Raw genomic sequence first — 14,597 nt, forward strand, 5'->3', positions numbered from 1 at the left:
GTCCACACCGACCCTCCACAGAGTAACCCATCCAGATCAATTCCCCTACCCACTTCTCTACATTTCCCCTGACTAATGCACCTAACCCACACATCCCTGAACACTTTGGGCAATTTAGCATGGCCAATTCATCTAACCTGCATATCATTGGATTGTGGGAGGAAATCGGAGCACCCAGAAGAAACCCACGCATACATGGGGAGAAGGTGTAAACTCCGCACAGTCACCCGAGGCTGGATTCGGACACGGGGCCCTGGCGCTGTGAGGCAGCAGTGCTAGCCACATGTTTTTTTTATATATGAGAAAGAAACATGAGTGGGTGGAGCCAGGCTCACACAGTTCCAGGGTTTTAATTTTGTGTTCAGTTGGGGTTTGGGGTTAGCTGTTGAAGCTGATATATAAGGCTCGCTTACTCTACTGCAGCGAAAAACTGGAGTCCTCTCACTGCTGCTAGTTTGTTTCTTTCAGTGTTCCTTTCTCCTGGACTGAAATAACACATGAGAAAAGTCCATTTTGCTGAATTTGCCTTTGCCACGGGTGTGTTAATGAGATAGGCGAAAGTGAGGACTGCAGATGCTGGAGATTAGAGTCAAGATTAGAGTGGTGCTGGAAAAGCACAGCAGGCCATTCCTGATGAAGGGCTCCTGCCCGAAACATCACTTTTCCTGCTCCTCGGATGCTGGCTGACCTGCTGTGCTTTTCCAGCACCACTCTAATCTCGACTGTTATAATGAGATGCTGAAATATTGGAACAGTTAATGATTAGTAGTTAAGTGATATATTATTACATTAAGTATTTCAATAGAGTTAAAGTGATGCAAAATCTTCTTTTTTGTTTGTATTTTATCTACGTTGCAAGAAAAAAACATGTTTTGCTTAAAGTCTGGTAGTTTAACCATAGAGTGGGATGGTCTGGGACAGTCAGTGGGGATTCGATGGGCCGAATGGTCTGCTTCCACACTGTAGGGATTCTATGATTCTAAGTTTAACAACATCCTCGCTCCTGTAGCAGGGAGGCAGAATTAAACATTGTATTCTACAAGTGGCCACACCAATGTCTTGTACATCCATAACATGATATCCCAACACCAATGAAGGCAAGTGTGTCAACGCTTTCTTCACCACCTTGTCTACCTTCAACTCCACTTTCAAGGAACTATGCATCTGCACCCCTAAGTCTCTTTGTTCAGCAACAAGTTGAAGCTCAAGAACTTTAAGAAATAAATAGTGATGTCTTGAAAAGTATCCATATTGCAGAACAGGAGGTGCTGATGGTCTTAAAACGATAAAGGTAAATAAATCCCCGGGACCTGATCAGGTGTTTCATTTGGAGAAAGCTAAGGAAAAGATTACCGGGGCCCCTTGCTGAGATATTTGCGTCATCAACAGCCACAGGTGAGATGCTGGAAGACTCAAGGGTGGCTAATGTCGTGCCATTATTGAAGGAAGGTTGTAAGGAAAAGCCAGTGAATTACAGACTGGTGAGCCTGATGTCAGTGGTGGGTAAATATTGGAGAGGATTCTGAGGGATAGGATTTATGTGCATTTGGAAAGGCAAGCACTGATTAGGGATAGTCAGCACAGCTTTGTGTGTGGGAAATCATATCTTGCGAACTTGATTAAGTGTTTTGAAGAGGTTTTGAAGAGAAGATTGATGAAGGCAGAGTGGTAGACATTGTCTATATAGATTTCACCAAGGCGTTCAACAAGGGTCCGCATGGTAGACTGGTTATCAAGGCTGGATCACATAAAATCCACAGTGAGCGAGCCAACTGGATACCAAACTAGCTTCAATTTAGGAGACAGAGGGTGGTGGTAGAGAGTTTTTCTATTGTACTGGAGGTCTGTGATCAGCAATCTACCACAAGGAGTGGTGATGGGTCCACTGCTTTTCACCATTTATTTAATGATTTAGATGTGAATAGAAGAGGTATGGTTAGTAAGTTTGCAGATGACACCAAATTGGTGGTGTAATGGTCAGTGAAGAAGATTATCTCAGAGTACAATGGGATCTTGATCAGATGGGCCGATGGGCAGAGGAGTGGCAGATGGAGTTTAATTTCGATAAATGTGAGGTGTTGCATTTTGGTAAGGCAGATCAGGGCAGGACTTATACAGTTCATGGTAGGGCCATGGAGAGGGTTGTCGAATAGAGAGACCAATCAACTCACAAATCTGAAACAGCATGCCTGACACTTGACTTGAAGTAAATTAAAATATTAAGGGTGAGGCTATCTCCTTGAGGGGCTTTCATCTGGTCCATAACAATTTCTTCTCTACTTCTTTTGGCAATTATTTTGAAACTTGCATCATCTAGTTGCAAAGCCACATTCCAGAGAAAACTGTTTCTCCATACTTGCCCTATCAAAGACTCTCAGGTTTGTAAAACTCTCCAACCTCTCAGATTTGTAAAACTCTCTGAGTGCCTTGCTAAACAATTTTGCTAGGATTCCTTGACCTTCTCCATTTCAGGAAGGACAGCACAGTTTCTCTTGTCAAATAACTCCAGGCTATAGCTAGCGGAAAGCTCTTCTCTGCCTTCTCCTGGGCCAAGACATCGTTGCTGAAACGTGATGCCCAGAAACACAATACTCTAGCTGAGACCAAACCAGTAATTCATAAAGGTTTACCGCAATTTCCTTAGTTTTGTATTAAATGCTCCTATTTCACAAAGCCAAATACCCTGTATGTTGTGTTAATTTGCCCAACTCCCTTGAAAGATGTAGTATTCTTCACCTTGCATGCCTCCTACATTTCCTCAATAGTACATTTTACAGGCACCTGTAATGTTGTTCCTCCCAAAGTACATAACTTCACAATTACAGGGCAAGACGCTGGATTTATGCCCTGGATTGTGGGTTGAAATCCCACTAAAACAGTTTGTAGGATTTTAATACAATTAATTATACTGGGAATATAAAGCTAGTCTCAGGAATGGGTAACCTGATGAAGAGCTTTTGCCCGAAACGTCGATTTTCCTGCTCCTCGGATGCTGCCTGACCTGCTGTGCTTTTCCAGCACCACTCTAATCTAGACTCTGGTTCCCAGCATCTGCAGTCCTTGTTTTTACCTAATATGAAACTACCATCAGTTATTTTTAAAAATACATCAGGTTCATCAGGAAGGAAATCTGCTGTCTTTATCCAGTCACACGAAATCCATCGTAATGTGACTGACTCTCACTGTCCTCTGAAATGACCAGCAAGGGCAATGAGTGACAGGCTGAATAATACCTTGCCAGTGATATGTACATCCCATGGAAAAATAAAGAAAAAGAAAGTCCATACGAAATGGCTTCTGCTCCACATCTGGTGATTTCACCATTCTGTCCAGATCCTCCTGAAGTCTGTTCCTGTCCCATATTTAACTGAAGACTCCTGAGGGTGCTATCAGTTTCAGTGGTGTACGGTAATGACCATGAAGGCTGACTGGTTGGCTGTCATTTTCACCACAGAGTCTGGGTCTGAGTCTGAGTCTGGCACCATCACTGCCACCTTTACAACTTGTCTCGAAAATAAAGCAGCGACTGAAAGGAATCCAAGGGAAATGAGGGCTTGATGGAATTGATCAATCAACAATTTTCTGCCTCCGACTGAAAGATCAGGCTGTACTTGATAGAAGTGTTCTCAGTTCAGATGTTGTTATGCCAGATGACAGAAAATGGCATACTCTGCACTGATAGAGATTCAAGATGGCGGCAGTCTGAGCAGTCTGCTCTGTGCCATACCCTGTGTATGGTGGGCTCCTACCCCACCTCCTGCTAATCACCCCTGTGGAAAGTTGGCAGCTAAAAACTGCCAGAATACCTCGAGACCGTTTAAATTCGAATTTAGAAGGTCTAGAGTTAATATGAAGACATCCAAGAGAAAAGGAGCTAGGGGAGTGCAGAGGCAGTGCACTCCCCTACTATGTTGGGCACACCCGCAGCCGTTACCATGACTCCTGTGGCAGCACCCTTGGGTCCAATGGAACAGCAGCATTTACTCACAGAGTTTATAGAAGTCCTTGAAAAGTTTGAGGGAGCGCTGGAACCAATCACTGCCATGCTGGCAAAGCATGAGCTGGAGATTCAGACCTTGGATCAGCGCGTTGGAGCTGTGGAACAAAGGAACGCGGCCTTGGAGATCACAATTAGAGCTCCAAGGGGCGGGACCGAACCCTGGAAGGCCAGGTTCGGGCCCTGCAAGAACAGGCAGACGACCTCGAAAATTGAGATTGGAGAAAAGGCTTGCAAATTCTGGGCTTGCTGAGTGGGAAGAAGGCGAAAACCTTGCAGAATTCCTTGAGGGATGGATTCTGGAGCTGCTGGGCCTGGAGATCGAGTCAGGCCGGGTGAGTGTAGACCAGGCCTACCTGATCACATTGCACAGGCTCGGGCTGACTCAGCACCCCCAGCCGGTCCTCGTGCAACTCCAGCAGAACAAGGAAATGCAGTTAATAATTGAAACAGCCAGGAGACTGGGGAAGGAGCCACAGGCTTTGGCTTATAAAGGCTCAAAAATAATATTTTTTCATGACTTCTCCAGTGCTGTAATTAAGAAAAGGAAGGCGTTTGATGAGGTAAAGAAAAAACTAAGAGATTTAAACTTTCAATACACTTTGAGGAGTGCTACATTTCAGGACTTTTTGGACTTGCCAAAATGATAGACTTTGGTAGAGGAAGATGGAGAAGGAGGGGTACATGGACAGTGGCATAATATGAATTTTTTTTGTACCTTCTTTCTCTTTTTCTTCCTTTGGGGGTTTCGAGCTTGATATTGCAGTGGCGTACAACCCGGTATGTTTTATATTATATGTGTCTGGAGGTTTTTAGTTATCTCTATTGTTCTGTTTTGCAGGGTGCAGGGTGGTTACTCCTTGGATGTAAATATGTGTGGGGCTGAGATGAGGAGGGGAAGGGGTGGACGACCATTATTAACTGGTAAGAGTGTAAATAATATGTTTGATTTTCTTGCTTGGGTCTGGGGCACGGCCTTTACTGGAAGGTGCTAGGATGGTTGTGAGGTCGGGAATGAATGGCCCTATGGGCAAGGGCGATATCTCCGGAAACTTGTGCTTTTTGTGTTCAGTTGTTTAATTTAGGAGTAGAGATTAGTTCTTTACTTTTAATAGTTTTGATAGTGTTTGTAGGAATAACTTTCAGATTTGATAAAGTTTGTTTTCTCTCCACTCGTCATGCATTGATTGAGCTTCCTCCTCTCGGGGGGCTCAGGGCTGTAGTGTGCGGTCATGGTTACCAATCTGTTCAGGTGGTACACCATGAATATAAAGGGGAGCCACTCCCCCATTAAAAGGGGGAAGGTGCTCTCAAGTCTCAAGAAGGAAAGGGTTGACATCATGATATTGCAAGAGACACATTTGACTGATAAGGAACAACTGAAATTACAACAGGTGGGTTATGATAGGGTATTCATTTCCTCCTTTAATTCCAAAAGCAGAGCCCTAATGGTCAGAGGGAAATTGAGAAACAAACTTGGAAGGAGATCTCAGCTATCTGTAAGAATAATAGGGTGGTTATGGTAGGGGATTTTAACTTTCCAAACATTGACTGGGACTGCCATATTGTTAAAGGTTTAGATGGAGAGGAATTTCTTAAGTGTATACAAGACAATGTTTGGATTCAGTATGTGGATGTACCTACTAGAGAAGGTGCAAAACTTGACCTACTCTTGGGAAATAAGGCAGGGCAGGTGACTGAGGTGTCAGTGGGGGAGCACTTTGGGGCTAGCGATCACAATTCTATTAGATTTAAAATAGTGATGGAAAAGGATAGACCAGATCTAAAAGGTGAAGTTCTAAATTGGAGAAAGGCCAATTTTGACGGTATTAGGCAAGAACTTTCGAAAGCTGATTGGGTGCAGATGTTCGCAGGTAAAGGGACGACTGGAAAATGGGAAGCCTTCAGAAATGAGATAACAAGAATCCAGAGAAAGTATATTCCTGTCAGGGTGAAAGGGAAGGCTGGTAGGTATAGGGAATGCTGGATGACTAAAGAGATTGAGGGTTTGGTTAAGAAAAAGAAGGAAGCATATGTAAGGTATAGACAGGATAGATCGATTGAATTCTTAGAAAAGTATAAAGGCAGTAGGAGCATACTTAAGAGGGAAATCAGGAGGGCAAAAAGGGCACATGAGATAGCTTTGGCAAATACAATTAAGGAGAATCCAAAGGGTTTTTATAAATACATTGAGGACAAAAGGATAACTAGGGAGGGAATAGGGCCCCTTTAAGTTCAGCAAGGCAGTTTTTGTGTGGAGCCGCAGAAAATGGGGGAGATACTAAATGAATATTTTGCATCAGTATTTACTGTGGAAAAGGATATGGAAGATATAGAAAGTAGCGAAATAGATGGTGACACCTTGCAAAACGTCCACATTACAGAGGAGGAAGTGCTGGATGTCTTGAAATGCATAAAGATGGATAAATCCCCTGGACTTGATCAGGTATACCCAAGAACTCTGTGGTAGCTAGAGAAGTGATTGCTGGGCCTCTTGCTGAGATATTTGTATCATTGATAGTCACAGGTGAGGTGCCGGAAGACTGAAGGTTGGCTAACGTGGGGCCATTCTTTAAGAAGAGTAGTAAGGAGAAGCCAGGGAACTATAGACCGTTGAGCCTGACCTCAGTGGTGGGCAAGTTGTTGGAGGGAATCCTGAGGGACAGGATGTACATGTATTTGGAAAGGCAAGGACTGATTTGGGATAGTCAACATGGCTTTGTGCGTGGGAAATCATGTCTCACAAACTTGATTGAGTCTTTTGAAGAAGTAACAAAGAGGATTGATGAGGGCAGAGCGGTAGATGTGATCTATATGGACTTCAGTAAGGCGTTCGACAAGGTTCCCCATGGGAGACTGGTTAGCAAGGTTAGATCTCACGGAATACAGGGAGAACTAGCCATTTGGATACAGAACTGGCTCAAAGGTAGAAGACAGAGGGTGGTGGTGGAGGGTTGTTATTCAGGCTAGCAGCCTGTGACCAGTGGAGTGCCACAAGGATTGGTGCTGGGCCCTCTACTTTTTGTCATTTACATAAATGATTTGGATGCGAGCATAAGGGATATAGTTAGTAAGTTTACAGATGACACCAAAATTGGAGGTGTCGTGGACAGCGAAGAAAGTTACCTCAGATGAAAACAGGATCTTGATCTCGGCCAATGGGTTGAGAAGTGGCAGATGGAGTTTAATTCAGATAAATGTGAGTTGCTGCATTTTGGGAAAGCAAATCTTAGCAGGACTTATACACTTAATGGTAAGGTCCTAGGGAGTGTTGATGAACAAAGAGACCTTGGAGTGCAGGTTCATAGCTCCTTGAAAGTGGAGTTGCAGTTAGATAGGATAGTGAAGACGGCGTTTGGTATGTTTTCTTTTGTTGGTCAGAATATTGAGTACAGGAATTGGAGGTCATGTTGTGGCTGTACAGGACATTGGTTAGGCCACTGTTGGAATATTGTGTGCATTTCTGGTCTCCTTCCTATCAGAAATATGTTGTGAAACTTGAAAGGGTCCAGAAAAGATCTACAAGGATATTGCCAGGGTTGGAGGATTTGAGCTATGGGGAGAGGCTGAACAGGCTGGGGCTGTTTTCCCTGGAGCATCGGAGGCTAAGGGGTGACCTTATAGAGGTTTAAAAAATTATGAGGGGCATGGATAGGATAAATAGACAAAGTCTTTTCCCTGGGGTGGGGAGTCCAGAACTAGAGGACATAGGTTTAGGGTGAGAGGGGAAAGATATAAAAGGGACCTAAGGGGCAACGTTTTCACGCAGAGGGTAGTACGTGTATGGAATGAGCTGCCAGAGGAAGTGGGGGAGGCTGGTACAATTGCAACATTTCAAAGGCATTTGGATGGGAATATGAATAGGAAGGGTTTGGAGGGATATGGGCTGGGTGCTGGCAGGTGGGACTAGATTGGGTTGGGATATCTGGTCGGCATGGATGGGTTGGACTGAAGGGTCTGTTTCCGTGCTGTACATCTCTATGACTAAGTGGCCATACTGATACGGAGAAACCTTCCATTTCAGGTGGTAGACCAAACCAGGGATGAGTTTGGACAGTTTGTCATTCTCAAGGCGCTGATACACACAGAAGAGTATTGCATTCTAAACGTTTACTTTCCCATGATGCACCCTCTCAAATTTTTAGTTGACACAGTCTCTAAGGTAATAGCACTTGGTGTGCGCTGTACGATTATAGGAGGAGACTTTAATTGTGTCATGGACCCTGGGGTAGACAGGATGTCAAGAGGGCTGTCAGGTACACCTCAGCAGTCTAGACAGTTAGTGGACTTGTGTGAGGAGCTGGGGCTAGTGGATGTTTGGAGGTGCCTCCACCGGAATGGGAGGGACTTCGACTTCTACTCCAGCCCACACAAGTGTCACACAAGAATCGATATGTTCTTTGTTCTGTCGGTTTGCTTGGACGGGGTGTTAGCCAGTAGAGTTGGGAGTATAACGATCTCGGATCATGCGGCAGTATATTTAGATGTGAAGACCAAAGGTAGTGGCGTAGGCCCGCAGCAATGCCGCATGGATCTGTTTCTGTTGAAGGATGATAACTTTGTTCAGTACGCTTTTTGAGACGTCAATCGGGGTATGGCCAGCAACTCGCCAGTTCTTTGGGAGACCACCAAAGAATTTTTAAGGGGTGCGATAATTTCATATTTGGCAATGAGACGGAGACGGAGGGGGGAGCAACAGCGGATGCTCGAGGCCGGGTTGAAGGCAGCCAAATCGGCCTATTACACCAGACCATCCGTGGTTAAATTGCAACAGGTTACAGCTTTTCGGGCAGCTCTTGACTTAGTGCTCACACAAGAGGTGAAGAGAGGAGTCTCCTTTGCAAAGCAAAGGCTCTTTGAATATGGGGATAAGCCAGGTAGATACCTGGCCTACGTAGCTAGGAAGAAAAGTGTCCCACAGTCCATTGTGTCTGTCAGAGGGAGGGCTGTTAATGTTACTCGTGAACTGAGGAAGATCAATGCCAGATTTCGGGAATTCAATACAGAGTTATACTGGTCGGAGGGATGTAGGGATGGAAATGTGGGAATGGAATCCTTTTTTGAAAACTTGGACCCCCCCCCCGGTATAAATACAGATCAGGCCTCCCTTTTAAATGCACCTCCAGCAGTACAGGAGGTGCAGGAGGCAGTAAGGCAGCTCCCAGAGTGGTAAGGCACTTGGCTCAGAGAGATTCCCAAGTGAATTTATAAGGGGTTTGAACACATGTTGGCTGAATTGCCGCTGGGGATGTATAACCATTCATATAGCCAGGACTGTCTTCCACCCTCTCTCAAGGAGGCTAATATCTCCCTCATTCTAAAAAAAGGGAAACACCCCGAAGATTGCATATTGTATCGACCCACCTCATTGCTGAATGTGGATTTTAAAATTTTATCAAAGGTGTTGGCTTTGAGACTGGAGAGGGTGCTGTCCATTATTCTAAAGAAGGACCTGACTGGTTTTATCAAGGGCTGCAGCTTCTCTAATAATATCAGACGGGGATTGAATATGGTGCAAATATGTCAGCAGAGGGCGATTCTGGGCTTGGTGGTCTCCTTAGATGTAGAGAAGGCTTTTGCCCAGGTGGAATGGTCCTATCTCTTTGCTGTTCTAGATCATTTTGGTCTAGGAGGGGCCTTCGTTAGGTGGGTGACAGGCAGAGGTTATTACAAATGGGGTTAAATCGAGTAATGTTGACATGGAGAGGGGTAGCCAACAGGGATGTCCCTTGTAGCCCCTACTGTTCACCTTGGCACTTGAACCACTGACAGAGGCTATTTGAAAAGACCCTGAAATAAAGGCACTGAAAGTGGGAGCTGGGGAATACAAAATCACTCTCTATGCAGATGATGTCCTTCTTTTTGAGCCAACCCGGAAAATTCCAAGCCCGGTTAATATGAAAAATTAAACTATTCGGTTGCTTTTCGCGATGTAAGATAAATTTCCCAAAATCAGAAGTGGTGCCTGTTGCGGGGAGGGGAATGGTTGGTGGAGGTACCGAACTTGGAGGGCAGAATGGAATTTCCCTTTAGATGTTCACAGAAAGGTTTGCTCTATCTAGGAATTTTTATTACTCCTCGCTTCCGGCAGCTGTACTGAGCTAACTTTGTACAACTGTTTGAGAGGATCAAGCAGGACTTGCAAAGATGGGAGGGACTGCCTATATCATTGCTGTGCCATATAGCCTTGATCAAGATGAATGTTCTCCCTCAGTTGCTACATCCTATGAGGATGCTCCCGCAATTATTACCCAAACAAGTGCTGCCGAAGTTTGCGAGATGGTTGGGGTCGTGGGCACCCCTTAATTAAATTTACCAAGTTGCAACTTCCGCAGGATATTGGGTGGGGTGGGGTGGACCTCCCGGATCTGAAGAAATATCAAACCGGCGCTCTGCTGTCATATGTAGGCAAATGGGTGTACAATGACCCGAACGGCTTGGTGTGGAGGCCTCGGAGGCAAAGTGTCCCCCCATAAACTTGCCTTTCATGGATAAGATGAGATCAGTAATTGAGCACTGTGGAAGTCGGATTATTATAAATACAGTAAAAGCATGGAGGATGGTGCGGCAGAGTGAGGGCAATTCATTCAAGACTTCACGGTTTACCCCATTAGTGGAAGTCCCAGGATTTAAGCTGGGGTAAATGGACTCCGGCTTTAGAGCATGGAAGGGTAAAGGAATTTCCTGTCTGGGAGATCTGTTTGAGGGAGAGGTCTTGATGTCTTTTAGCCAATTAGTCAGAAGTATGGAATCCTTAATAAAGACCTTTTCCGATATTTCCCAAGTTAGAGACTATATACAGAAGAAAGCCAAACTCTTGACCCAGCCCTAAGTCGAATATAGAATGTAGAGTGCTCTGATGTGGGGGCGCTCTCTCAGTTAGTACCATCTATCATCTGCAAAGAGGGAATGCCTGGAGGGATATGGAGAGACTCCATGAGATTTGGAGTCAGGAGTTAGGGGAAGAAATCTTGTCAGAAACGTGGGAGGATTTAAGGGGGAACGTAAAGTAGATTTCAATATGCAATAGGGCTCAAGCGATGCAACTGAAGATCCTCCACAGGGCCCATATGATGCCAGAGAGACTAGCAAAATTTAAGAAAAGATCTTCCCTGAAACATCCCAAATGTAAAAACAGTGTTGGCACCATTATAGATTGCCTCTGGACCTGTCACAAGATCTGTGGGTATTGGCGGGGGGGGGGCTATAGTGAGTGAACTGGAGGGGCTCTTGGGTTTTGGAAATTGGGGGGGATCCAGTATCCCTCCTCTTAGGACTACCAAATCTTCCCTTTTGGATGAGCACGGTAGGAGATTATTCAATAGTTTGACGTACTGTGTGAGGAAAATTTGCCAAGTCTTGTAGGGGGCGCAGACTTGTGATGGAGCATGTCCCTCAAGATTACTTGACAAGCATAGTGCCCCATGGAACGGAGAAATTTTATAAGACATGGCGGCCTTTTTAAATTATATAGACATGGATTTGTCAGCGGTAGTGATAAGGGCCTTTGTATAGTCACGAGGGCCGTGTATGGCGGTCTGGGGGCCCTGAGATGGGGAGGCCTAGTAAATACCGGTATAGTCACTGTTACCCCCATGGACGGGAACCTTGGTGGAAGTGCAGCAATTGGAGTAATGTAATATAGTACAATGTAATGTAATTTAATTTTGGTGGATTGCAATTTAATTTAATGTTATTTATTTAATTTAAGTTTGTATTAGTTTGGATTAAATTAAGTAAATAGGAGTCAACTACAATTTGGAGAAGAGTAGGCAGTTTATTGTTAACGATATTGTAATATAACATAATAGTGCGATATTATTCCTACTTTTCTGTACCATTGTACTTTTATAACTTTGTTTTCTTTTTGGTTTATGGGGTTTTTCTGTTGTAAAAAATCATTTTTTAATAAATATACACAATTAAAAAAGAGTTTATTCTTCCACTGATAACTCTTCGGGTCAGCTCAAATGTAAATCTTTTCAACACAGGCACTAATGTGAAACGGAAGGCATATGACTTGAGACACAATGGGTTGTAGTTGTAGTTGTTCATGGAATGAAATGAACTTGCACATTCTGCTCCCATTAGATTGGGTAAAAGCCAAGTGTGAAGTCACATGTATGGCAAGCTGTTCATATTCACAAACATCCCTGTCAGCTATACTGCAAGGTAATGTAACATAGTACAATTTATTGTTTAAATGTTTCTGTTTGATTATTGCTTCATATTTCCAAATACTTCAGCCAGGAGATAAACCCACTGGCACAACACAATCAGTGCCAGACGTCGGCTGCTGCTGGAGTTCATATATTTTTGGGCATCAAGTTTACTTTTCGCCTTAAGAAAACAATTTTGTCACATTGCTCCATGCATGCAACTCGTGCACAGAAAGGAAGAGTGGATGTTAGAAGGCAACTGAACTGCCTTAGACACTTTCTGTGTTCATGTTGACTCAAGTAAAACAACTTGATTTTCAGTAGGCATTAGGAGAGGCTCCAATTTGGAAACTTTTAACAGAAAGCACCCACTTTGCACGAGTCACGGTACAGGTACAGCCCAGGTGGCACTGAGCCAGAACATTGAGAGTCCAAACCCTACTCTGGAGATTTGAGTACAACAATGCAAGACTGAGGGAGGGTTGCACCATTCAAGATTCTGTCTTTGGACATTAAACCATGCCCCCTTCAGGGAACATAAACAACCTCTTGACGGTTTCTAAAAATCGTCCCTAATGCCTTGGCCAATCTTTAGCATAAAAGTGAATTATTTGGCCATTATTGCACTGTGGAGATGGCTGAGCACAAGTTGGTTACCGCACTTCCCAAACAATGACTACACTTCAAAAAGTAATTAATTGGAAGTAATTCTCTGGCTATAAATGTTTCATGAGAAAGGCAAGGTATAAAAAGTTATCTAATAAAAGAAAGAACTGGAAGTGCTGAAGATCCGAAATGAACTAAACAAATTACTGGAGAAACTCAGCAGGTCTGGCAACATTTGTGGAGAGAAAACAGAGTTAATGTTCCAAGTCCAGTGGCTTTTCTTCAGAACTGGTATGAAACAATTATTTTCCCTTTTAAATATCTGCTGATTTTCACACGTCAAGTTACTGTCAGTCCAAATAACTGCTTAAACCTAAACTACATCAGGTTAGAATAGAAGAATCTCGACAGTGTGGAAACAGGCCAGTTGGCCCAACAAGTCCACACCAATCCTCCGAAGGGTATCCCACCCAGACCCATTACCCTACAATATTACTCGACAGTTACCCCTGACTAATGCACCTAACCTACACATCCCTGATCACTATGGACAATTTAGCATGGCCAATTCACCAAACCTGCACATCTAAGGATTGTGGGAGGGAACTGTAGCACCCAAAGAAAACCCACATGTACATGGGGAGAAAGTGCAAACATCACACAGACAGTCGCCCGAGGTTGGAATCAAACCCAGGTCCCTGGCGCTGGGAGGTAGCAGTGCTAGTCAGTGAGCCACTGTGCCAGCCACCCCTCCTCACACTGACCCCTTCCCCAGTTGATTGCTACAAGTGAGGATGCAGTTATGTCATGACAGATAATTGGATCAACCTATCAACTTACTTGGGAATGTCAATTCCTGTTTATTCATTTTGTACACTGGCTGAATAGTCCCAACAATAGACTGTGAATCAGAAATGCACCCAATTCGATCCTTGTACATTGTCGATTTCTGCACATTGTTTCAACAATACCAGATTTAACATGGAGTAGTATTGTAACATTCTTGCAAATCTAATGTTACTCCTCATTTTATGGAAGACAATGGATCTTAGGGCTTACTCTCATTAATATTTGATTAGATTTTTGGAAAAAAATATCAACTGGATACTGTACTATAATAAGATCACAGCTTATTCCTCTAGGGTTTGAAAGGTAACTGGAGGAGGTTTATTATTGCCTCTTCACATATGCCACTGTCATTATTCTGCCCAAGTACCAGTCTCCACTCCACTTAGACATTACACTTGATTTACTTTGTCTGTCTTCACATTCCTGTGCTGGCCTTCTCTCCTTCAACATCTGTAAAATGGTAATGGTCAGTCATGCACAAAGATAGGTAATTGAATTAGATCTTGGTCTTCACATGCGCATTGTATTAAAAACTATATTTCTTCACGCTTAAATTCCTCAAAAGCCTTGCTATTCCTTGTCATTGTCGTCTCTTCCAACCCTCCAACTCACTGAGATCTCGGCATTCCTCCAACTCTGGCCTTGTACATCCCAGTTACCCTTGTCTAGCCACTGGCAGGCAATTCTTCTGCCCACTAGGCCCCAAGCTATGGAATTCCCTCTCAAGCTCTCCTTGTTATAGAGTCATAGAGGTGTACAGCATGGAAACAGACCCTTCGGTCTAACCCGTCCATGCCGACCAGATATCCCAACCCAATCTAGTCCCACCTGCCAGCACCCAGCCCATATCCCTCCAAATCCTTCCTATTCATATACCCATCCAAATGCCTCTTAAATGTTACAATTGTACCAGCCTCCACCACACCCTCTGGCAGATCATTCCATACACGTACCACCCCCTGCGTGAAAAAGTTGCCTCTTAGGTC

General features: G+C 44.0%; 1 protein-coding gene across 3 annotated transcripts in view; it reads right to left on the minus strand.

Moving 5' to 3' along the window:
• Nucleotides 1-14,597, minus strand: part of tbc1d4 (TBC1 domain family, member 4) — a 284,961-nt gene that overhangs the window by 151,470 nt on the left and 118,894 nt on the right. The gene's annotated exons all lie outside the window — the stretch shown is intronic.

The sequence above is a fragment of the Chiloscyllium plagiosum genome, chromosome 6 (assembly GCF_004010195.1).
Source record: "Chiloscyllium plagiosum isolate BGI_BamShark_2017 chromosome 6, ASM401019v2, whole genome shotgun sequence".
Classification (NCBI taxonomy): Eukaryota; Metazoa; Chordata; class Chondrichthyes; order Orectolobiformes; family Hemiscylliidae; genus Chiloscyllium; species Chiloscyllium plagiosum.